At 34.9% G+C, this 26,338-nt stretch overlaps 1 protein-coding gene and 1 non-coding gene across 2 annotated transcripts in view; one reads left to right on the top strand and one right to left on the bottom strand.

Annotated features, from left to right (window-relative positions):
• Nucleotides 1-26,338, top strand: part of LOC126967039 (GAS2-like protein pickled eggs) — a 225,894-nt gene that overhangs the window by 13,708 nt on the left and 185,848 nt on the right. The gene's annotated exons all lie outside the window — the stretch shown is intronic.
• LOC126967345 (5S ribosomal RNA) lies at nucleotides 8,090-8,208 on the bottom strand. Its single transcript, XR_007729979.1, has one exon. It is a non-coding gene; the product is annotated as a 5S ribosomal RNA (ribosomal RNA).

Genomic DNA, 26,338 nt, shown 5'->3' with positions numbered 1-26,338 from the left:
GAATTATTATGTAATTAAATCCATCTCCAGCCATTATTTTTCTAATATCTATGGCACTATGCTTTTGCAGAGGTTATCCCCTAATATTAGAGTAATACAATATTGATTTTAATAATTATTAAAATTTGAATTATTATGTAATTTTTGTATTTTATGACTTTTGTAACTAAAGCATATATGTATGATGACTGTTTATTTGTAAGTATTTTACTTTTTTTTAAATATAACTGGCCTATAGTGTGATTTTATACTTTTATCATTATTTTCTTTAAATTAATTAGTAGGCTGATATAGCAAGTATATAGTATCAAATATTTATTGACAAAAGAAGCGCTATTAATAGTTTCGATAAGATTTCCCCCTTGTAATGTTGTGCCATTTTATTATATTGTTACATACTCGTATTATGTCAGGAAGCGTCTGGTTAAATAATTTACGTTCGATCGATATTTTTGATACTAAAAAATGCAGGCGTCGAATATCGATAAGTTGCCACATCCCCATTCGGAAACAATAATTGAACAGAATTAGTGCAGGGGTCAGTTCTGTCATTGTTCCGAGAGGAAACACTCGATCAGTCCCAATCGCTTTTCAATGAACGCACCATTGACTCGGCTTAAAGTACAATTTATTTATTTACAGCATGCAAATACAACTTATTTTTAGTAGTGCAAGTAGTTATCGAACCAACGAGGGCCTGAGCTAAGTCCTTCGTTTACTAAACAAGCTGGTTTTGTTCAAGACTTCATTGGTGATTTATTATTCTATCATTACCATTTGTCCCGTGATTTGTTTTAACTATTATAAGCACGCTAGATTTTAAACTTAACGACAAGCTCAAGGTTTTGTTTTTATACTCTTAGTTACTTGTTAATTGTTCTTTATGCTTATTTCAAGCATATTACACGCTTCGTATAAGAATCTTCTTCTTCTTCTTCGTTGTTACACTCTTGACAGAGCGGTCGTGGTCATCACGAAGTGAAATCTTTTGGGGCAGATGTGATTCGCACCACGAGCATTCACCACTTTTCCCTGCAGTCTGGTACACTCGTTCAATGGACCGTCCACAGTAGACTTAATTTGGTCGGTCTATCGCATGGGCGACCTTCCTCGCCCTCTGGTGCCCTCTACTTTGCCCTGCACGAGAAGGCGCTTAATGGAGTCACTCTTGCGCCGGGAGACGTGTCCAAAGAACATAAGAATGCTACTCTATATTAACACCGAAAGGCGTTGTTTTATGCCAAGCTTTTTGAGAATGGAGATGTTGGTACGAACTCGGTCCATGAAACTCCCAGCATTCTCTTCAGCACCACATCTTCAGATCATCAATTTTCTTTTTCTCGACTAGTCGCAACGTCCACGTCACTGCAGCATACAAAAATATGGGAAATACTGTTGTAAACTATACTGGTGGTTGTGGTACACCATATTTTTTACAATTTGTCCATCGCAGTTATTGCTATCGCCATGCGAACGCACGCATAAGAATCTACTATAAAGTAAAACTTGTGTGTATGATTTACCTGCAATGGGGCCGCCGTAAGTAACTTACGAGTATCTATGTTATTGACAGATTGTATCGTTAGGAAATTCCGTATGATTTACAATGTTATGAGGTTGTGCTTTAAGGGGTGGAGTACAATTTATTTCAGGAAAGGGCCTTGGGTCGATACAACTGCTTGCAGTTGGTAGGTTAGAAGTAATGAAATTGATTTATACTATTTTATACGATTTTAGTAGACGATTGTCCTGTCGGGTTCTTTTTATGATTTTATGAAATTTTATAAGAAAATAAGGAACAAGATGAGTAGGATGTTCAGCTAATGGTAATTGATACGCCCTGCCCATTACAGTGCAGTGTCGCTCAGGATTCTTTTATAGCCAAAAATTCTGAGTGGCACTACACTTGCAGTCGTCACCTTGAGACATAAGATGTTAAGTCTCATTTGCCCTGTAATTTCACTGGCTACGGCGCCCTTCAGACCAAAACACAGTAATTTATACACATTACTGATTCACGGCAGTAATAGGCGCCGTTGTGGTACCCATGATCTAGCCGGCTTCCTGTACAAAGGAGGCTCCCACTGGTATAGGTGTCGGGTTCTTCTGAAGTACAGGTCATTACGCAACATTGTTTTAGATGATTGAAAATCAGATACCTACTCCAAAGTGGTATAACAATTGTTTCCAACTTGTCTTGAATAAAGTTCGACGGTAACGACTTAATTTCTTCTTCACTACGATAAGGCCTCTTCGCGCACCGCCAGGCGAAGGATCGACTGATTGGCCACCCGGACGTCACACGTAGAATTACTGGGTCACCCTCCGTATATCCACGTGCCTCGCACCATATAGAGTTTAACGAACAAGAAGAAGAATATTAAAACAGAGCTGGCAAATTACAATTGAGTCATTGGCGTACTGTTGTTTCTTACGTATTTACTTTTCTATCTTATACGATGGTACGGCCGGTTATTGTGCCAGTACAATTCACAATTTACCAGTTTTATGCTAGGTAAATACTATTGTTTATACCTTAGAAATACGAATAAATTCAAATATTTTTATTCGAAATAGGATGTGATATCACGTATTGAAAGTCAAAAACTACCACTCATTCTAAAAAGAATGCCTCAGACCTAAGAAGAATGGGCGCAACAAACCCAGCGGGCTTTTTTTTTCATCAAAAAATATGTTTACAAAGTAATATTAGAATCATTAAGAAACACATTTATGTTACCTTTACCACACAAACGTTGTTTAACAATTCTTTTGAGTATTGTAATACTTTTGTTTTGAACATTTTCTGGAATCGTGTTGTAAAAGCATATACATCGCCCCACAAAAGACTTATTCGACTTGGCCCAGTAGTAGGCATAACAGGTTAAGGTTTGTTCCTCGTGTTAACATTATGATTGTCACAAAAAATAACCAAAAGACCGATTACGGAACAGACTGTTAGTCTTCTGGTAGCTAGATTTTACCTCTGATTCAATCTCATTATAAACGCATATCGTAGTGATAACAGCAGGTTTGTTATCGGTCGATAGCTCGCTTTGTAATTGATATTTTTATAGTTGTTTATCTATCTTTTACTACGGCGTACGTGCCTTCAGTCACATAGGCTTCGTGGTTTTCGGAGTAATTTGCCTGCACTTAAGGCGAAGAGTAAGCAGAAAACATGCAAACAAGGTGTTTTTAGACAAGTTTTTTGGTGTAAATGTAGCATTTCGAGCTATGAACACTACTTAATCCTGTTACACATATACTTAAGTCTTATTTGTATCTTTCTAATGCTTGCTGTTGGTTATAGTTTTCACTCCAGAGCCTTTTTGAACTACCACTTTTCCTTGCAGTTAAACAAGTTTTTGGCATGGCATGACCTTATTTTTTAATACAACTCTCAGAAAAGTTATTCTTATAGCATTACTTTATTGTGCAGGTATATTTATTCTTATTAGTAATGAATAACGAGGATTGTAAGCATATAAACTGATTTCCACACAAGAATTTTGAAAATATTGGCTTTGTTACATAGATGGCGGGCTGGAAGCCGTGAACTCATATCGCTCAAGGTCGCTGGCATTTAGTGTCGCCTTAACAAAGAACTATTTGTGAGACAGTAGGATGAAGTGGAGAAAACTTATACATCCTAACTTAGGGACTGCAGAATAAGCACCATTAATCCTGGACCCTTACGAATCCGAAAGCATTAAGACTGTAACTCGACGGATATAACCTCGTTGCATACTTTAGTCGAATGTCTTTGGGAAACCTAATTCTTAGACCGTTTGAGATACATCAGAGTACTGCCAACGGTATAATATAGTTCATGAAAGGAATCAATATTAGAACTTTACCACTGTGAGGCTCCTTTGCACAGGATGCCGGCTAGATTATGGGTACCACAACGGCGCCTTTTTAGCCGTGAAGCAGTAATGAGTAAGTCTTACTGTCTTTCGGTCTGCAGGGCGCCATAGCTAGCGAAATTACTGAGCAAATGAGACAGTACATCTTATGTAACAAGGTGACAAGCGCAGTTGTAGTGCCGCTCAAAGTTTTTGGGTTTTTCAAGAATTTTGAGCCGCATTGCATTGTAATAGGCACGGCGTATCAATTACCATCAGCTGAACGTCCTGCTCGTCTCATCCCTTATTGTCATTAAAAAAAAAGAAGTAAATAGCGGCCAGTACAAATAATTTAACAGTGGTAGGCTTATTTACACTTAAATGCCACATGGGTACAACACAGGCACATTTTTCCGCCATGAAGTAGCAATGCACAAGCATAGTGCATTTAAGGGCACGTTAGCTAGTAGAATGACTGGGTTATTGAAACATCTTATGTCTATATGTAGACGAGCACAGTTGCGAAGGTACTCAGAATATTAGGAATTTTATTTATTTATTTATTTTATTAAATTGCGTTACATGCGACTTAGTTACTAAACAAAATTGTAGTACTAAATAATTATCACATGCACCTCGTAATAAGGCATAGCAATGAACGACAGAGGGGCAGACATTCAAATATATTTTTCCTCTAGGTATTCATTAATAGAATAGTAACTTTCTTCCAAAAGTAACTTTTTCAAAGAGCTTATGAATTTTTTAATATTGTTTTCGGCTTTTAAGTGTTCTGGTGACTTATTATAAATTTTAACTGGCATTGGGTAGGGACCGTAACTGTGTAATGTTAATTTAGAGTTAGTTTGCAAAAGATTATTTTTATAGCGAGGTGTGTTGTGCCGGGGCACGTCTATGATTTTAGTGTATAGATTTGGGTGTTTTCTTACAAACTTATATATTTCGATTATATATGTGCATGGTAATGTAAGAATATTTGCAAGCACACGAATACATATTTTCTGTAAAATTAATAGTTCGTGTGCATGTTTAGGGTCAATCAAGAATTTTGGGCGGCACTGCAATGAGCAAGGGCCAAGTACACATCTTGCTGGTCTCGTCAATATAAATTTAAACTGCATTTAAATACATAATATTGATTGCAGTGAGACAAGACTACCCAGAACTGATTTAAGGCACTTTACAAACTATATCATAGGTAGGTACATAATAGCTTTAAGGGCAAATACACTTTTATAATAAAGTTCCAGCCTCTGATGGGGCTATCTATAAATAAATATTCAAAATTAAAATATAAATAAAATTACTTAAAGTTTTATTAAAAAATTACTCCACAGCTGAATATCTAAGTGATCGGACAGCCTGGTACTAGAATAAGATTATTTTATAGCAATAGTAATGACAGCACGATATTGTATATCTTTATTAAAAAGAGCGCAAAAAAAGAATGCTGGGAGAGTTTCTTGCGCCGCTTCTTCTCTCTCAGAGCGCCATTTGTTTCCGAATTGGTAGTAGTATATTAGAAATGACATCAAAAAGAATTCGAAAGGAATCAATTTTGAGAAAATAAATGCCTTATATAATTTAAAGTAGTTAAAATAAAGATACATAAGTACTTCTAAATGACTTGTCTCCTGTAAGATAACATCAACATGTTCTGATAAATACTTTAAAACGATACAAGCATTGCATACCCACCCATAGTATATCGAATATTACAACAAAATACAGCTGATAACAATAGCATGGTTATCAAGACAAATGTATGCTGTAATATAATTATTTACCTAATACATAGAAATATTAAAAAGCGGCCAAGTGTGAGTCGGACTCGGCCATGAAGGGTTCCGTAGCAACACGTAACATAATATAAAAGTTCTTGTTCGTTGTAACGACTTATGACGTATTAAATAAATAATAGTTAAAAAAAACTAAAAAGCACGCTTTATATAAAATTCAACTAAAAAATAGAAAATAAATTTAAATTGAAAATAGTGTAAAAAAAATATATATTTTATTGTAAAAAAAAAGCGTGGGGTGTAGAAGAATTATTACTATAAATAATTTTTCATTTTTTAGTTAATATTTCTATAAAAGCGTATTTTTAAAACTATTAAGTACTTTAACATCAATTCCTGCCTTATCGACTATAGATGAAAATTATATAAATTAACAAAAATCATATTTTGCAAAATGAAAAATTGAATAATTTTATCAAATTAGTGTAATGTCATCGGTCCTCGATAAATCTACAAAGTTTGAACGAAATCTACCCGTTTAAAGTGGGTCGAAATCGCGCCCAAAGAAGTCGGTTACAAACATACAAACATACAGGTGAAGTTAATATAAAGCGTATAAAAAGCTACTTACTAGATCTCGTTCAAACCAATTTTCGGTGGAAGTTTGCTTGGTAATGTACGTCATATATTTTTTTTAGTTTTATAATTCTCTTATTTTAGAAGTTACAGGGGGGGACACATTTTACCACTTTGGAAGTGTCTCTCGCGCAAACTATTTTTGGAAGTTTGGAAAAAAAATATATTACAAACCTTATCATTTTTGTTTTAGCGTTGGATGAAAAAAAGTTTTGAGTTTCAGTTCTAATCATGGGGATTTTTTTTTCTATTTTTGTGAAAATCTTAATGCGGTTCACACAATGCATCTACTTACCAAGTTTCAACAGTATAATTCTTACAGTTTCGGAAAAAAGTGGCTGTTACAAACGGATAGACAGACAGACAGACACCACGAGTCTATTAGGGTTCCGTAATTTGCCATTTGGCTACGGAACCCTAAAAATAATAGACCGTTATGATCAGTATTGTTGGAAGTTATAGAATATGAAAGAATTTGAATAGATAGGCTTATGAAAAATTAAGCAATATTACTGCTTTAAATGTTACTAAGCTAAAATTAACAACATTATATACACATATATTTATTTTATATATTATTTATTATTAACATTATTATTATATATTATTTATATATTATTAACACATATTTTCTTGTTTTAGGCTGAAGCCGTGGCTACCAAAAAATATACATATACGCTACTAATAATTATCTATTATAAAATATGTGAATATGATTTTGTTTGGCGGTTGTTTTGTTATTAGCCAATACCCAGCGACGTCGTTCGCGAACGTATTTTTACACCTTGGGTTGTAACCCAATAAAAGTCCAGTAATGTATTACTGGACTTTTAGTAGGGATCCCTAATTTTTTGAAAATGTAATATAGCCTATAACACCCGGGGATAATGTAGCTTCCCAACAGTGAAAGAATTATTCAAATCGGTTCAGTAGTTGCGGAGCCTATTCAATGCAAACAAACATACAATCAAATCTTTCCTCTTTATAATATTAGTATAGATGATGTCGCGCCCGATCTCGAGTTAGGGGTACAGAATGATTAATATGACATTACATTGTCATGTAAGTACATTAATTTATCTCGAAATTGAGTTCCCAAGCGAACGCGATATGAACTCAACGCGGACAAAGATACGGTCAGAAGCTTTTATGATAATAATTTATATTATACATACTAGGTACTACTAATTAGAAGATGTAGAATTACTATAAAAATTAAGGTCGTACTTGTTTTCTATATAGGTATATTCAGAGGAATAATATATGCAGAGGCATATTGATATATAATTTCCAAAAAGAAATTAGGACTTCGAAACTAGAACATCCATTTCGTTTGATACAATTAACATATGTTTAAATGATCACAACAAGATAAGGCGTGAATGACTCCTTGACACAATAACATATTCACACCCCCTCGACGGTTGCTCAACAAATACCGGCGGGTTCGAACCCACGACCCACGCCTCCCGGCCCGTTCGTTAAGCAACACTATGAATTTACACGCAATGGATTAACATTTCACTGGATGCGATATCATGGCTGATGTGAAAGTTATATGTCGTAGGATTTGATTATGCTTAGTACAAACCGCCCTCAACTGTGCCCGCGCTTTTTTGGTGACAATCCCAAGATGATAAATGAATTGAATTCTGATCAATAAATTCAATTTAATTTTTTTGTGGTGAAACTTAATTTAATTTTTATTAGATAAATGTAAACGGATAAAATCAACCAGACCCAACCAAAATAGACCGAAATTGAACTAAATCTTATTAAAAATATCAATTTTAGTAAAACATCAAATTTTAAAAGTATAAAATTTCAAATAGCATGAAAAAATAAAAAAGCCAACATCACGCGGTGTTCCCAAGCGGTCACCCATCTAAGTACTGACCGCGCCCGACGTTGCTTAACTTCGGTGATCGGACGAGAACCGGTGTATTCAACGTGGTATGGACGTTGGCAAATATGATGTCGAAATTATACACCAGTATGCAGATAAATATATATAGAAAACGAGTAGTTCGACCTTAACTTTTATTATTACAACATCTTCCATTTACGGCCATTTTCAATAACCTATCTATCCTAAGTTTAAATTACTAGAGGTAGATAAATCTATCCTTCACGCTAACTTACATTACAATAAGCTTTCGAGATAAAGCATTGGACTATAACTATATGGGACATAACTATAGATAGATAAGATCTTGTCATTATAAGGTGACAGCACGGTATCCGTAACTAGAGATACGTTATTAAATACGGCCGCTCATAAGAATTATATTATAAATTATTATCACACAAGCTTCTGACCGTGGCTTTGTCCGCTTTGAGTTGGCGTTCGCTTGGAGTTCCCCGTTTGAAATTTCGGGATAAATTAATGTACAAGACAATGTAATGTCAAATAACAGCAACATCTCTTACTTCAGATAAAAATCGTAACTATCATTGTCCCAATAAACTTATCGACGGTAACTCACCTTATCCGTACACGCTGTCTGTCAATAGGACAACGTATAGCTTACCAGCGATATAAAGTTTGTATGGAAATTGCAATTCACGCGTCCCAATATAAGGCGATAAGAATAACTTATCAGATATATGGGCCAGCTTCACATTATTGACAGCTAATTACTGACAGTCGAAGGTAGTAATTTATCTCTATCTGTAGATAGTATATTGGGAACGGCCGTAAATCATTCTGTACCTACCCCTGACTCGAGATTGGTCGCGACATCATAACAAATAAGCCAACAAACAAAATTAGTTATGTGTGTTTTTTAACAACCACTTCTTTAGCAAGAAAATATAATCTTTCAATAGCACATCAAAGGCCTTCCAACATCCTGTGCAAAAGGAGCCTCCCACTGGTAGACTCTAGTTCTGTAAGAGTGTGTTTTGTAAGCATTACCTTAATGTTATCATCGACCATTCAAAAACTGAAGCGGTTTCGCTAGGTACTAAGTCTATCTTTTTTTTTATGAAATAGGGGGACAAACTAGCGTACGTGTCACCTGGTGTTAAGTGATCACCGCCGCCCACATTCTTGTGCAACACCAGAGGAATCACAAGAGCGTTGCCGGCGTTTAAGGAAGGTGTACGCGCTTTTTTTGAAGGTACGCATGTCGTATCGTCGCGGAAACACCACACAAGGAAGCTCATTCCACAGCTTTGTAGTACGAGGAAGAAAGCTCCTTGAAAACCGCACTGTGGAGGACCGCCACACATCCAGATGGTGGGGATGATATCCTAACTTGTGGCGTGTCGTGCGAAGGTGGAATTCGGCGGCAGGAATTAGCTCTTCGGAACACTCCCCGTGTTATATGCGGTAGAAGACACACAATGAAGCGACGTCGCTACAACGCCAAGTGATCCAGCCGTTCCCAGAGCACTGGGTCCCCGACAATTCGAGCTGCTCTGCGTTGCACGCGGTCCAATAGATCGAGCTGATAATGGGGTGCGCCAGACCAGAGATGACAGCAATACTCCATGTGTCAACCGTTGTAGAACCGTTGACTCCCACCACGGAGACCACGGCTCGTTTGATCCTCGTCCGCCACGTGACAATGTGTTTACAATATTAGTTTAAGATAAGATAAGATAAGATAAGATCATTTATTTGTAGTCATGGGTATACATAGATGTTTCAAATCACAATAAAAGTCCTCCATTCCTTGCCCGCATGCTGTGACGTACAAATAGTAATTACTAACAAGTCAAACAAATATATTTATACACAATGACAGTTAATTGATATACATATCAATAATTGAATATTTTGAAATAACATATAACAAGTGAAATTGGTAAAAAGTAATTAAATTAAGTAAAATGATATTTAAAAAAATGTTAATTGAGTGTTGTATCTGAAAAGAAGTCTTTTATGTAATTGTACGATTTTGTCTATTCTTGCTTCTCGAATTTATATTGTGGATTTCAGATGTTCTGATTACGGTTTTTGGATTCGTTTATACGTTTATCTACACCCATGCTTTAAATTCTCTATTAAAGATTCTGAAACAGTTAGCTTATTACCAACATTAAAACACACAATGTCATAATAACCATTACATCATCCAAACGAGTGTTGTAGTGTTGTACTGAATTTCATAACAACACTCTTTTGTTTTTTTTCGATCCCTTCATGCGCAAAGAGTTTCAACATACAGCCACATTCTTATTGCTCGATGCGTGGTATCTGTATGAATTTCAAAAAAAGAACATTTTCGATTACACGCGTTCCACACTCGAATAATTTGGCGCGCTGTAAAAAAAGTAGGTTATTCGAAACCCCGCCTTTTTTATTGAAAAAATGAGCGGTTCAAGTTTTGACAGCACACCGCCGGATATTTAAAACGCTGCAAAAGAACATAATATTCAAGTGAATTTTAATAATTCCTCTATACAAAATGTAAATTACTACTAAAATAAATAATTCTTGAGTTTATTTGTATATAATCAATAATAATAAAAGTAATGGATGATATTAGGTTACTACTAAGACGGCTGGCTGTTTTAATGTTAGCAGTAAGTTACCTGTTTCAGAATCTTTTAAAGGATTCATATTCTGGGTGTAGAATAAGTCTTGTATGCAACTGTTGATAATTAGGTATTAAAACACTCATGTGATACTATTATCACACTCGGCTTCGCTTCGTGTTATAAACCCAAATTCGTGTTTTAATATCCCTTATTACACAACAGTTGCATAAATAACTATTATTCGACTCTTTATAGGGTCGGTAATGCTCTTGTAACAAGAGTATATGGCCCGCGGTGAACAAATAGTAAATACCATATAGCCCAGTGGTTAGTAGCTCTATATGAAAATAAGTGAAGAGCCGAGCAGGACGTCTAGCTTATGGTAATTGATACGCCCTGCCCATTACATTGCAGTACCGCTCAGGATTATTGGAAAACCCAAAAAATCTGAGTGGCACTACAACTGCGCTCGTCACCTTGAGACATGTTAAGTCTCATTCGCTCAGTAATTTCACTAGCTATGGCGCCCATCAGGTTGAAAAATAGTATAATTTACACATTACTGCTTCACGGCAGAAATAGGTGCCGTTGTGGTACCCATAATCTAGCCGGCATCCGGTGCAAAGGAGCCTCCCACTGGCAAAAGTGTACCACAAGATCATCGACTATCGTCGCGCATTTGAATATTTCATCACGGAAAGGGTCCGATACTGCTGTCCTTTGTAACTTTTAAAAGAAACAATGTTGCACAAAACGAAAGGTTTATCGGAATGTCGTGCAACCCTTCCTTAGCGTTCAAACCGCATGACAACGAGTACTTGAAGGGTGTACTTGAAATAAAACAAAGGGCTAAAATAAAACTTTCCCAAGTAGAGTGAGCTCGCTACATATATCAGAGTTTTAGAATTCCGTACTTCATATAATATATTATGCAAGTCATATTAAAATTTTCAATAATTTGGGTATAAAAAATAGATGTAGACCGATTCTCAGACCTACCAAATACGCCTGCGGTATCTAGCTGGAGTGCTGCGGAGACCATCTAGACTAATATCATAATATTAGATTAATAAGAGCAATAATCAACAAGGTATTATTGTCAAATCTAAAATGTCTTTAGATTTCAACACCGTCGCATAAACGACCTTAAAACAACAGCATAAATAACTGATAAAGATAATCTCAGGGAACAATATAATTAATAACTCGAAACATGTTCTAGTAGATTATCTAATTAATAACAATCAATTACTATAAGTAATTTCAAATTAAAAACTGAACTTGTCGTTGCGGGCTTGTAACGCAATTCGAGATAAGTATTTCTATTGTAGGATTGTATGCATGTCGTACAGTAGAAGCTATAATATTATTATATAGATTCATCAAGAAGATTTAAATTGAAGTGACTTAGATCATTTATACGTCTAGATAGACTATGACAGCTGTGAAAACGTCGAAATTTAAATTTAGAACTAATTTAAACTTTTGAGCTCTGCACGCACACAAAGTATCATACAAGTCGCGAGTCTAAAACGTAGCTTGTCACGCACACTAAACTAATATTCCTGCCCTATTCTATCGATTGTCTAACAGCAAGAGACTCTATCTAGACGTATAAATTATCTAAGTGAAGTGACATAATATTTATTACAAGCTGACCCGACAACCTTTGTTTTACCATTTAATATTTTAAGAGTTAGACCGTTTCTTAGACATTGCAACATTACTTTATTTTTCTAAAATAAAAGAAGTTTTCGTAAATAAATGTAGCCTAAGTTACTCCTTATTACATCAGCTACCTGCCAATAAAAGTCCCGTCAAAATCGGTCCAGCCATTTCAGAGATCAGCCGGAACAAACAGACAGACAGACAGACAAAAATTTAAAAAAAAATTATTTGTGTATGTACCGTATATTTATTCATATACATGTAGTAAAAACAGTTATTTCAATATTACAAACAGACACTCCAATGTTATCTATATGTATGTATAGAGTTGTGGTGAGTCGGCACCATATGATTAAGTTTACCTGGCAACCTGACAGTAAAATTTAATTTTGTTCAAAATGTTATGAATTAGTTTTGCACGAAACCCTAATTGTGTTGAAAATTCAACAGACTTTGCATATTATAGGGTATATTTTTTTATGGAAAAGGAAGAAAACGAGCGTTCCGTGTTAAGTGATCACCGTATCACACATCTAGATGGTGGGGATGATATCCTAACTTGTGGCGTGTCATGCGAAGGTGGACTTCACGTTTTTGTATGTTTGTTACCACATATCTTTATTTTCGTTTGGAAAGGTAGATTCCCAGATATGTCTTATTGTAAATAAGATGTGATGATGGGATATATGAGTAATTGAAAGAACTCGTTTTTGGTTGTTACCAAAAACGAGAAACGCTGTTGCGATGGGGCTTTAATTTCAATAACTAAATTGTCATTTATATCTATTCGAAAATACCGATTCGTGAAGCGGAACTCTAAAAGATATGTGATAAGATATTTAAGCGACTATAATGGTAATGGGTATAGTACCCACCATTGAACTAATCTGGTGATATGTAGCTTTATTTATGAAATTAAGGGACAAGACGAGCAAGACGTTCAGCTGATGGAAATTGATACGCCTTGCCCATTACAATGCCGCTCAGGATTCTTGAAAAACCCAAAAATTCTGAGCGGCACTACAATTGCGCTCGTCATCTTAACACATAAGATTTTCAGTCTCATTTGCACAGTAATTTCACTAGCTACGGCGCCCTTCAGACCGAAACACAGTGTAGTGTTGTGATGGTATTGTTCCGCGTTACATCTACAGCTGGTTCGCGCTACTTGTAGTATACTAGTAATAAATTAGTATTATTATTAGTAGTAGTAGTAGTATTGTGGTGTGGACTTGATTATATTATGTATATACACGTTCGTATCACACATATTATCGCTTCGCTAGCACTGGTCGTAATCATAACGAATGAATGCGGTGACAAACTCCATTAAATAATAGAACGGCTGAGCCATTTGCGAAACTGGACGAATTCCGATCTTGTAACAAACCGAACTACATGTTACCTTTCTGTTATGTTAATTATGTTCCTATCCGACATTCTATGCATAGCATTATGTATATTTTACAGGAGTTGCCCAATGGGACATATTAAACAGTGCACGCGTAGAAATCCTGCAACAGAACATTATCTACGGACTAAAGATCGATTGTATCTTCTGTAGCATGTTCACACAGAATTCTTTAAATAATGATTTAGTTCGTTATGGCTATTTGAGAATATTTGGGTCATTAAGTCTAACTAGTTTGTTATATTAATATTTTTTATAGAAAAAATATAATTACATTTATACATATTATGTAGGCACTGTTTCAATTTACGAAAATAGATAAATTCAAATTCATATATTCATTCAAATAGGATGTGAAATCACTTATTGAAAGTCGAAAACTACCACCCATTCCAAAGAGAATGCCTCAGACCTGAGAAGAATGGGCGCAACAAACTCAGCGGGCTTTTACCCCATACCGAGAGGAGTCCCAGGATATCTCCATTCACATCGCCCCTCATAATCTTATTATTTCAATATGAGATCAGAAGATCCTATATACCCACCCTCTTATACTATAGTGGCATAGCTTCCTGACCAGCATAGAATGTTGAACACAATCAAAAGCCTTAGATAAATCACAGAAGATACCAAGTGCAATGTATGATAAATTGTAATATTGTATTTGTGTTGTTTTAGTGTTTGCTGTGTGATGTTAAAAGTGTTCATTTGGCATGGATTAATATGCATTTATGGTGTATGTGGATGATGCAGCTACTGTACTCAATAACTTTTGTATTAATTTACATTTACTTTTTTGACTTACTCGTGTAAATCATTGACTATTTGACGTTTGAGTATGTTTGTTGCATCATTTTACATATTACATTGTAATTGAAATGATTTGTAAATCGATGGAAATGTAATTCTTGATATAAAAGAGTGGCAATGAGTTTCTTGCTACTTCTTCTCATTAGCTCAACCCTTTACGAAGTAGCGGTAGATTCAATAAGATTTTTTTTTGACATTCATAAGTGTCATTTCCGTGACCTACGTGAATAAACTGATTTTGATATGATTTGATTTGATTTGATTTTACATATATTATTTAGAACGTGTCTATTAATAAAACGCCACGCTTTATGAATTCTCGACGAATATTCGCTGGTCATTCCAATCAGCAAGCTCTTGAATCGAATTGTATAACCGCAGAGCTGGGGTAGATTCTTACGTAAGGGTTGCTGTTGCAAGGTTCGATTACCGCTGAGAGTTGACCTGTGATGGAATCACGGTGACCGTATGAAATTATTTTAGGAGGAATGTGCTCGCTGATCGCAGCAATAACTGAGGGCCAATTTGATACCCCTAGAGCTGTATTCATAGAAGTCTTAGTAAATGGTAGAGGTTTGTGTATAAAAACTTTAAAAGAGAGTACTGCAATGTGTGTTGATAGGTGCAAGAGGAGCATAACCAAAACCAGGGACCTGTATTGAGTCGTTGGACAAAACTAAGTCGAGGGTACGGCTAAAGGAGTTACGGACTCCAGAGGTTATATCATCAGTGCATTAACTCGTCAAATGATACGTTGTTCGCCGGGATGAGAGCACTAGAAATTGGGGCACAATAACTGACTGGTACAGAATATTTGCCGACTAGATGTTAGTATGACTCTTTCTATTACAATATATCATTAAACATTCCTCCTTTCCTGTCTCCCCGCTTGTAATATTAATAAAATATATAATATTGACACACTTTTACACAAATTATCTTACTAGGCCTGTACTATGGGTACCAGACAACGATATATTTAATACAATATACTTACTAAAACATACATTAAAACATATAAACATCCATGACTGGGCAACAAACATCCATATTCATCATATTAATAAGAGTTAGACTTATCCAACGCTTTTGATTGCGTCCATCATCAGATTTTACACAGATATACACAGATATTATTACACAATATGGAATCCGTAGTATCACTCTGAATTTCACTACACCCTTCCGCTGTGATATAATTCAGAGAATTGATATCAATGGTATAGTATCATCTGGTACACTTGTAACAATGGGGATGCCAGAGGGTTCAATATTAGGCCCATTTCTGTATCTGATCTATATTAACGATTTACCCTACCTTGTGGGAAATAATCATGAAATAGTACCTATTGTTTGCAAATGACACGTTTTGGATGAAAAGTTTGTATTTTTTATCCATAGATGATGTCGCCAATCGTTAAAATACCTTTAATATCGACCGTAAACGTTTAAATTCCACATAAACGCTAGTAGAGTTATTTTTATTAATTAAAACACATATATGACAAATATATCAGAGGCTAAATTGGTCGTTTCAACAATATGAATTAACGAGAGTAAGATATGTCACAGAAATTAAGTTGATATTCAAAGTTTACGCTTAATTGTGAGATCAAAAATAATTTATATCACATTAACAGCTTAAGGTCTTCCGGATCCGGAAGTAGAGTCAGGAAGAAATGGCCCACAAATAGTTTAATCAATGTTAATAATATTCTACGTTTGAGTGACGTGTCGGTCGAGTGGTAAATATCTGAGAAGGTCGTGTCCTTATAAGGACGAACGCCTGATTCTAAGAGATCGTCCTCGCTGCATATAATTATTATGTTGTAATTACTGTGTCGAGAACTGCGTAAATGAAGTGAACTATGCTGCGTTTTGCATATTATGGAGTTTCAATTTGTGAACCGGTTTCAAGCGGAAAATAATGGGTTGCAAGTTTATCAACCCAGGCCGATTTACGTTTTAAATCGTTTATAGCCTGTCGGCCTGACTATAAGTAAATTTTTATGAGCTGCATTAACAATGGTTTAATTTAAAATTAAAAATATGGGTTGCACTCCGGGAGTGCCGGCAGAAGTGAAGACTTGAAAATTAACTTTGTGCATTATTGAACATTTTAGAATTGTTAGGGAATAATTTCGCACGAATTGCTTTATTTATCAGAATAAAAGTAGCATTTATGTGGTCAAATACAATATTCATTTATTGGGCACAATTTATCGTACACAAAAATGACAATTTTATACCCATCCCAAGAAAAATTTTCAACGCCCCTAAAGAAGTTTTGACTGCATAATGTTATATACCACTGGACAGGCTGTTTCATATGTTTGACAGCGAATTTTTGTGCCTATTTGAAGCGTCACTTGCGAGTGTCCAGAGAACTAATTTTGACGTATAATGCAAATGGCTGCAAAGGACCGTACAATACTCAGAGTATCTTTGCATTTTGAATTAATTTTGTTCGTTAGCTGTGTTATTTATACATCAAGAATCAATGTAATAAAGTACACAATTTTTTTGTAAATATTTTCCCATCATCTAACGATGTTTGCTGAGGTTTTCTTCAATAATTTAGTACCGCAGACTCTCGCTACATGGCCAACAGCGCCAAAATGGCGAATATCAAACAGGCACAAAAAGACTTTGACAGCCGCCAGTCCAGTAGTATATAGTAGAGGTCAGTGGATATATAGTATATGTGACGCACTGTAACAGCATTATTATAGATCTTACAAACAAAATAATATTAGGAAGTCGGCACAAAAACTCATAAAAGAGCTGTCCAGGCGTCTAACCGATTTAACCGGTGACTCAAGATCTGTTACGTTCCTCTGTCAAAGGATAAGTCTGGCTATACAAAGAGGCAAGGTTGCCAGCTTCATGGGCACCTTACCTGCCGATAGCGATCTTAATGATATTTTCTATTTGTAATTGATTAATTTTGTTAGATTATTTAAGTTTTATTTTATTATTTTATAAAAATAGCGTTTTTAATTATTAAGTCATATTATTATTAATATGATATTATTTTTTAATAATTAAACTATATTAGGAAGTAATTGTTTAGTAATAATAGAATAAATATGATTACTAGCTGTTATAATTATGGTTAATACACATAATATAAAAAATATACTACTAAATATTACTATGATATCATAAGGTACTAGGTTTCACAATTATTTTGGTTTGTTTATGTTCAAAAGTAGATTTCATTGGAAAATTCTGAATATCGTTGCTACTTAAGCAATCTTCTTTGACGGAAAGTGTATGGGTTAAGAAATATTAACAAATATAAACTTGTTATGCTTTCTACTCGGTTAAGTTGAGTTCATAAGCATTTTGTTGGGCGATGCGTTATATGCTTTTTTCTGCTCCTCTACTTTTTACTGTCATTTAAATAGCCACGATAATACTTTACACACAGACGATACGTATGTACTTTATTAAGTCTGAAAAAGTCTATACTCTATGGCCTATAAAAAATATTGTTTTTTGCTGTAATTTTCTTGGTGTCACAGAGAACAGTAAGCACATAGAAAAATAAGGTAATACGTAGTACATACTATATAGTACTATACTTATATATATATATATTACTAGCGGACCCGACAGACGTTGTTCTGTTAAAAAAAACTCTCGCTAATGGAATTTCGTAAAATCCGTTCTTAGCTGACCTCTACTCGATCAAAGTAATATTCCTACCTACCTATATAATTTCATGTCTCTACGCCTTATGGTTCTAACTCGACATGCAAAATGTTCATGAAGTAGTTGTTGCAGATCATGAAGAATTGCTATTATTATTGTTGCATTATCGTCACTCGCTTATGACGTGCACTGTCAGTTGTATTTTATTACTCATGTAGCGTGAAACTAACAAAAACTTCATTGAATTCTTTCTATTCTCGAGATGTCATCAAAATGTCAATCCATACAAAATGTATGAGAAAATAAATGATTTTATAATAATACTAGCTGGCCAGACAGACGTTGTTCTGTACATACTAAATAAAATACAGTTTTTGATGAATTTGTCAATAATTTTTCATTGTAACATAATAATATGCTCCTTGTTGTTATAATGAAATTGTTTCACAGCAGCACTGTCAAACCGCGCGTCAAAAATACTCTCACAGAAAATATGTCCAAACAAAACAGATATTGGAAATAAAAATAATTATGGATCCCAAATCGAAATAAAAACTATCCTATCTCTTAAGTTGGACTAAACTGCACTCCATGAAGTAATCCCCATTGAAATCCGTTCATTAGTTTAGGAGTCCATTGAGGACAAACATTGTGACACGAGATTTATATATATTAAGATTATTTTTGTGATTTTTTCGGTATTTTATTACTTATTATCCTATTCCGGACTAAGAGTAACCCAAAAAATCAAACAACAGAAAAATGGTCTAGCCGTTCTTGAGTTATAAATGGTGTAAGTAATACGACTTTCTTTTATATATATAGATATGTAAAGCGCTCTTACGAACCGAGCCAAAAGTCAGAGTCCGATAGGCACAGGTTCGAGTCTCGCTGCGTCTAAAAATGTGAGTTTAAATTAAATAACTATATTATAGAAGAGGTTAAACATTGACAGCAACTTAGCAGCTTATCGGGATAACTCGTTTGATAAATTGTTTGTTTGAAAAACAATAAAGGTTATGATTGTTGCATAATATACGTTAATATCTATCCCTACTCTATGGTTACTCTATATAGATAATTCAATAATGTATTATCTTAGCGTAGAGTTGAGATCTCGTTGAGAGCGTGAAAGACAAGTGGCGAGGGGTTCTCAAGAGAGACGAGTGTCGCCCGTCTTGTGTGGCCCAATCGCTTTGTGCACCGACTCGTATGTTACGGTAGCGGCTAAGATAGGGATGCATAAATTATAATATCTGCTTTATCTAACTGTAACGTGTCTCAAGTAGTTAACAGAACGGTTTGTGTTTTGATAAACATTCGTTGTCACTTATTTATTGCTTTTCATTTCGAAACTTTAGAAATGACTGTACAATATTGTATATTTTTATTGAAAAGAGCGCAAAAAAAGAATGCTGGGAGAATTTCGTGCGCCGCGTCTTCTCTCTCAGAGCGCCATTTGATTCCGAAGCGGTAGTAGTATCTAGTATATTAGAAATTACATGAAAAAGAATTCTAAAGGAATCAATTTTGAGAAAATAAATGCCTTTTATGCCTAAATGAGTGTACAAAATCATAGCAAAACTTGACATAGCTAGGTTATGGGTACCACAACGGCGCCTATTCCTGTCGAGACGCAGTAATGTGTAAGCATTAATGTGTTTCGATCTGAAGGGCGCCGTAGCTAGTGAAATTACTGGGCAAATGACATTTAACATCTTAACATCTTATGTCTCAAGGTGACGAGCGCAATAGTTGTGCGGCTCAGAATTTTTGGGTTTTCAAGAATCCTTAGCGGCACTGCATTGTAATGGGCACGGCGTATCTTAATAGATATTAATGATATTAATAGATCAGCTGAACGTCCTGGTCGTCTCGTCCCTATTTGTCTTTGACATTTTGTGTTTAATACAGTTTTATACAGTAGTAAATTATTATTAGATTAGAGAAATAGATTTTGTATAAATATCGCATCCCTTTTAATAACAAGTATTACCAAAACATAGTTAAAGCATTTACCATAACACACAATCACAAAGTATTACATAATATACTCATTTACAATTGGACAGCTTAAAACAAGGCACGTCTCTGCAGAGGTAGTACGATAAAAGCACACTTTGCCAAGAGATCGGCGAGCGATCCTTGTCAATGATTGATATTTGAACAGTTCCACAGTTTTGCAACTCTCTAACGATTCAGATCTGCCTTGTGATGGGTTTTAATGAGACCTTTTTGTATCTGATCGCGTTGTCAATACATGACGAGCTTCACACACGAATGAATTACAATTAAGGCAGTCAAGTGAATATCAAATTGCGTCAAATCAATGCAGAGCCATAGAAGCAATTTTTGTAATTCAGAATTACAAATTCGCGAAACGGCAATTAAAGTTAGTGATTGCAAAAATTGCAAGATAAAACATGACCACGAACAGTTGACCCTAAGGCCTAATTACTATATCTTCTGAATATTTGTTATATTTATTTATTTTCAAACAAAACATATCTTATAACTATATTTAGAATACTATGTTTACATAAAATTAAAACTATCATTACGGGGAAGCGTACTAAGAAACCGGCAGCATTTCCACGTTGGATAGCTAGGCTGATCTGTTGACCGAAATAGCTGCCAGCGCTTGTTTGCCAATAGTCCTTGAGGCGAGATGATAGTACTTCGTACATTCTCCGCTCCTCTGGGCTCCACGGGACAAGTGTCTCGACACCAAACGGCATAATGATGTAAGACTCACTGAGACAGACATATTTTCGACGCTTGCTGTCTTCGGCAGTCGAAGTAGCAGCCTCAGCACCAACTGACGTAATTTGGACATAAGAAGGAGCCAGAGTCTCGACGCAAGTCACGTCCCAGACCAGGGCCCTTCCTCGTGCCCAATCAACCATAGTTATTCCGCATATATAATATTATTATTATTCTAGCTGACCCGGCAAACGTTGTTTTGCCATAAAATTAATTTTTAGTGTTCGACGATTTTTTCTTCGACGTATTTTATAAATACAACTACTATGAAAAAGTATTTTAGAGGGTTAATATATAGTATATATATGACACTCACAAATATATTTGAATTTCTATTGGTAACAGAATCGGCGTAGTAGATCCAGAGATAAAGGCCGACAATGCTCTTGTGATTCCTCTGGTATTACAAGAGAATGTGGGCTGCGGTGATCACTTATCACCAGGTGGCCCGCTCTTTACTCCTCCTTTTCCATACAAATATTACCCTGTAGAAAATTGTGATAATGATTTTAAATGAAAAAAAGTATTTTCTTTTTTTAATGTAAAATTGTAAATGTTGCAATGATTTTATATTATTCTGCGATTCGGGACGGAGGCAAATCCAACAAATTAAAAGTCATCAAAATCAGTCCAGCCGTTCTCCAGATATATCTAAGTGTTCGAACAACTATATTGTGTAATGTATGTTACTTTACAATTACAGAAGTGTGAGCCCCCACAGACTGAGAAATAGAATTTCTGTTACTCTTTTTGCCAGAAGGGCCTGGAGAAAACTGACAGTTACAATTATTATACATTTTAGAGATTGAATTAAAAACACTCTGTGTTATAGGTACTTAACTCAATCAATTCATCCATAGCCGATATGTGTTCAGCCATGTAAGATTTCTCCTGTAAGATGTGCCTTTTTAAGATATCTCATATTGCTGAGACACAAGATCCAGATTTTTATTTAATGTTAATAACTCAGACTGAACACTTTCCTTTTAATCCCTTTTAATATTTTCCAAATCTATACAGACTTCTTCAGTCTGTAATTTCAGCTGATTTCTTTCCCGGTATAGTTTAGAAAATTATGCACATGACATATACATCCAGACATCCATACATTCTCACAAACATTCCTATTTATAATATGAGCAGATAGTTTTTTGGAAAGCCAGAAGGTTGGGCTGCAATTTTCACAGGTTCATATATCCAGAAATATATGGACGATATATTTCTACAAACTTTCGTATTTATAATACGACTAGATACTTCTTTGGAAAGCCAGAAGAAAGGGCTGAGACTTTCACAGGGTTGTAAGATTAAGTTAAGTATGTATCGATTTACCTATATAATATTATATCTGACCTAAATGACCTGTCGCTCTCACTTTTTGCCTCAGTTGGAAATTATGTTCGTCACACACAATTGATTTAATGGTAAGTTTAAGTTTGTTTTATATAATTGGAAAATGTTGCATGTTTTAATTATTATAAAATTTTATTGATTTCTTATTCATTTATGTTTAATTCAATTTGTAAATATTTCGTTAATTTTTGTAATAATTAAATACTTGTGTTTGCCTACGCAAGACTTTTTGTAATGATATTATTATGCTTTTGTTAGAGTTTGTCTTGTTGGTGTTAAATAAATAAAAAAGACGTGTGGCACTCGGGGACTGCCGCGGTAAAGCTATTGCATAGCATTTTTTATCAACTTATGCAATTATAATTATTTGTTTATTTTATTTATGCAGTATTTTTTTTAATAAAATTTATTTAAAAAAAAAGCAAACGGGAAGTGAGTAAAATTTAACATGCAAGATTTGATTACAGACAGACAACGGGACAGGTGAAACTAAATAAAAATGCTTGTCAAATAATAAAAAATAAAAAAAAGATAAAAAAAATAAAGAAATTAAATAAAAATCAAGACGTACCCCAGGCTTGAACCTGGGAACTTCTGCACAAAAAGCATACGTGATAACCGCTGTTCCACGGCAACTAAATAAATACTGTTCTGTAATAAATTGTGTGTCCCATTAAGTTAGACTTTGAAAACCGGACGTTCGTTCAACAAATACACTGCGACAATAATCGCAGATTCACACGCGGGCCTAAGCCGAGCGAATAAAGGCTACCCCGATGAATACATCAGCCACCCTAAATCGGTAGCTTTTATTAACACCAGCCCGCATACATGCAGCACGCCTCCCGGTCTGCGCTGCGTCTAATTCTGTACGACACGCGCCATCTGTGCTTTGCAATTGTGTAAGATGAAGACAAGCTATCAGGGCTGCCACAAAGAAGGTTTTTTATTACAAAATGATGAGTGTAGAGATAGTTCCTTGAATTTTCTACCCGATGGCTCTCCTATTTTTGAACGTATGGAATAGTAGATTGTTAACCTACGGTCGAAAGAATCAATTCCCGAAGTATTTAGACACCCGAGCGCAGCAAGGGCGGCTATAGTCCATGTAGGAATTGATTCTTTTACCCGTGTTAAGCACTTTACTTTTCATTTCGAATATGAGGAAAATAAAACTTGTTGTTTATCTAAACTATTTATTGATATTAAATCATAATATTAGCAGTACCTATTTAAAATTAATTGTCAAATTAGGACAATTTATGATGACTTTTTAAATTTTAAATATAGAACTCTCCGCGTAATTGTTGCGACTTATTCCGCTTTTTCTCCCTCTACGGAGGGAAGCAGCATTTTCCACCCAATAATCAGATCAAAACAACATTACGTTCCGAGTATGAGAAATGAAAAATATTATTTTTGCCAATACGAGACGAGCAGGACTGGCTCACCTGATGCTAATTGATACACCCTGCCAATTACAATGCAGTGCCGCTCAGGACTCTTGAGAAACCCATAAACTCTGAGCGGTGCTACAATTGCGCTCGTCACCCTGAGATATAATAATAATTAGAAGATAGACAGCTGCAATAATAATAATAAAAAAAAACACAGAATATACTCTATTTATTACGATAAAAAAAACTTTTAAAACTCCGATTAAATTCAATCTAGTTTAGTTTAGTGTCTTCTCTGTTTGTAATATTTTTAGACGGTCACTTTTAAGACCTATAAATAAAGGAACCGTGTTGTCTACGGCTGCTGTCAACAGGTCGACTTGGTAGGTACCTACTGAAAATCAGTGTTCGAATTTCTTATTTCAATTCCAAAAAATGCTCAGTGGGTGTCCTTTTCGTGACGCCGTATTTGTTAATTTTACATAAATTTGTTAATTTTACATAAATTTGTTAATTTTACTATGTATATAATGTTTTGTGTTGTCATGAATAAATGAATACTTTACTTTACATAAGATATATAAGTCTCATTTGCCCAATAATGTCACTAGCTTTTATTCAACTTGCTGTAGGAGCTTCCACATGTATGAAATTTTGCTTTTTTTTGTTGAGACAAGTCGAAACATCCACATGGTGGTGTATATTCTGTCCCATGTTGCGTTACTTGACAGTGAACTGAGGGACTGGCTTTTGGAAATACATACTGGTTCCTTGACCCTGGACAGGTATCAATAATATTATCTATAGCGCTCAAATCATTTCAATATACGTCCATATTAGCACACTTGCATATATCCATCCATCCATTTATGGGTATCACAACGGCACTTATTTTAACCATGAAGTAGAAATGTGAAAACATTACTGTGTTTCGGTCTCAAGGGCGCCGTAGCTAGTGAAATTACTGGGCAAATGAGACCTAACATCTTACGTATCGAGCTGACGGGCGCAATCGTAGTACCGCTCAGAAATTTTGGGTTTTTCAAGAATCCTGAGCGGGGACTGGCCGTATCTATTATCATCAGATGAACGTCCTGATCGTCTCATCTCTTATTATCAGTAAAAAAAAAATATCATCACGCTGCTCTTTTCGGATTTCAGTGTCTCGTTGTCATTTGTATTAGTTCATTATTCTGTGGTCAAATCTTGTAAGCCGAATTAGAACCAAATTTTCTCAGACTCTTTCTTTTTCCTTCAGAGATAATTTTTTACATGTTGGCTCAGTTCCGATGAAATGCATTTCTATAAAACAGACTAAAACGAAAAATAATTTTATAAAATACACTATTTGCTATTAAAAGCCTATTTTGAAAAGTGCTTTTAGTCTACATGACTTTAGCAACTGACAATGAAGGGGGTCTTCGAAAATTTATTCCTATAACTCTATCATATAGATAGGTTTGTAGGGTGAGGGTATAAAACTTTAATCCAACTAATTATAATATGCTTTAAAGAGAAGTCCAGGAAACTGTGAAATACAGGCAAATACTTAAATTAACTTAATACTAATAACTAAATTAAAAATAAAAACACTTTCATAATAAGCTTTTATCGAATTTTTCAAACCTCATTTTTTCTTATTTTATTCATTTTATTAAAATACTAGTGGACCCAACAGACGTTGTCCTGTACACACGTCTTAAATTGGTCCAGCCGTTAGGAGGAGTTCACTAACATACACATGAGCAGGAGAATTATATTATATGGACGGAATTGAGAATCTAAACCAGTCTCAAATTCACTGGAACAAACAAAAATATCATCAAAATCGGTCCAACCGTTTAGGAGGTAGTTCAATTGTGAATATAAACCATCCTCGAATCCCCTTGAACTCACACAAAAAAATTCATCAAAATCGGTCCAGCCGTCTAGGAGGAGTTCAGTGACATACACACGCACAAAAGAAATATATATATATAAAGATTGAATTAAGAAAAGTTATTCTTTTTCGTATTTTCCCTTAATGTCATTTAACACAAAAACCACTTGATTCTTTCAAGTGGTTTTTGTGTCTATGTATTATACATTTCAATGAAACTCACAAACTCCATCCCCGAAAACACATTGCAGTTTTTGAAACATTTTTTGAAACTATTGCAAAACAATTACAAGGATACTGCGTGAGTCATCCAATTAATACTTGTATAGATTAATTAAATAAAGACATCGTCAGTCTCTTTTAATTATTATTTTGACAGAACTGACAACCCTATCACATGATTCATATTACGGTCGTGACTTACCATAATAGCCCAAATTATATTTAAATTTCACGCCACATCAAGTATTTAAAATCTTTTTTTAAAATCTTTAAGCTCGTGAACTAAACAAATATGTTTAGTTCACGAGTTAATGTTACTAACTTGTGTAAGATGAGTACGAATAGAAAAAATAACCTGAAATGGCGTCGTTTCTCGTTTAATTTCTTTCCCAATATAATGCTGTCTATATTGTAAGATAAGTAACTCCAAATTATTTGAAATCCACCGT

This window comes from Leptidea sinapis, chromosome 12 (assembly GCF_905404315.1).
Source record: "Leptidea sinapis chromosome 12, ilLepSina1.1, whole genome shotgun sequence".
Lineage (NCBI taxonomy): Eukaryota > Metazoa > Arthropoda > Insecta > Lepidoptera > Pieridae > Leptidea > Leptidea sinapis.
This window is presented reverse-complemented; position numbering and strand designations above follow the sequence as displayed.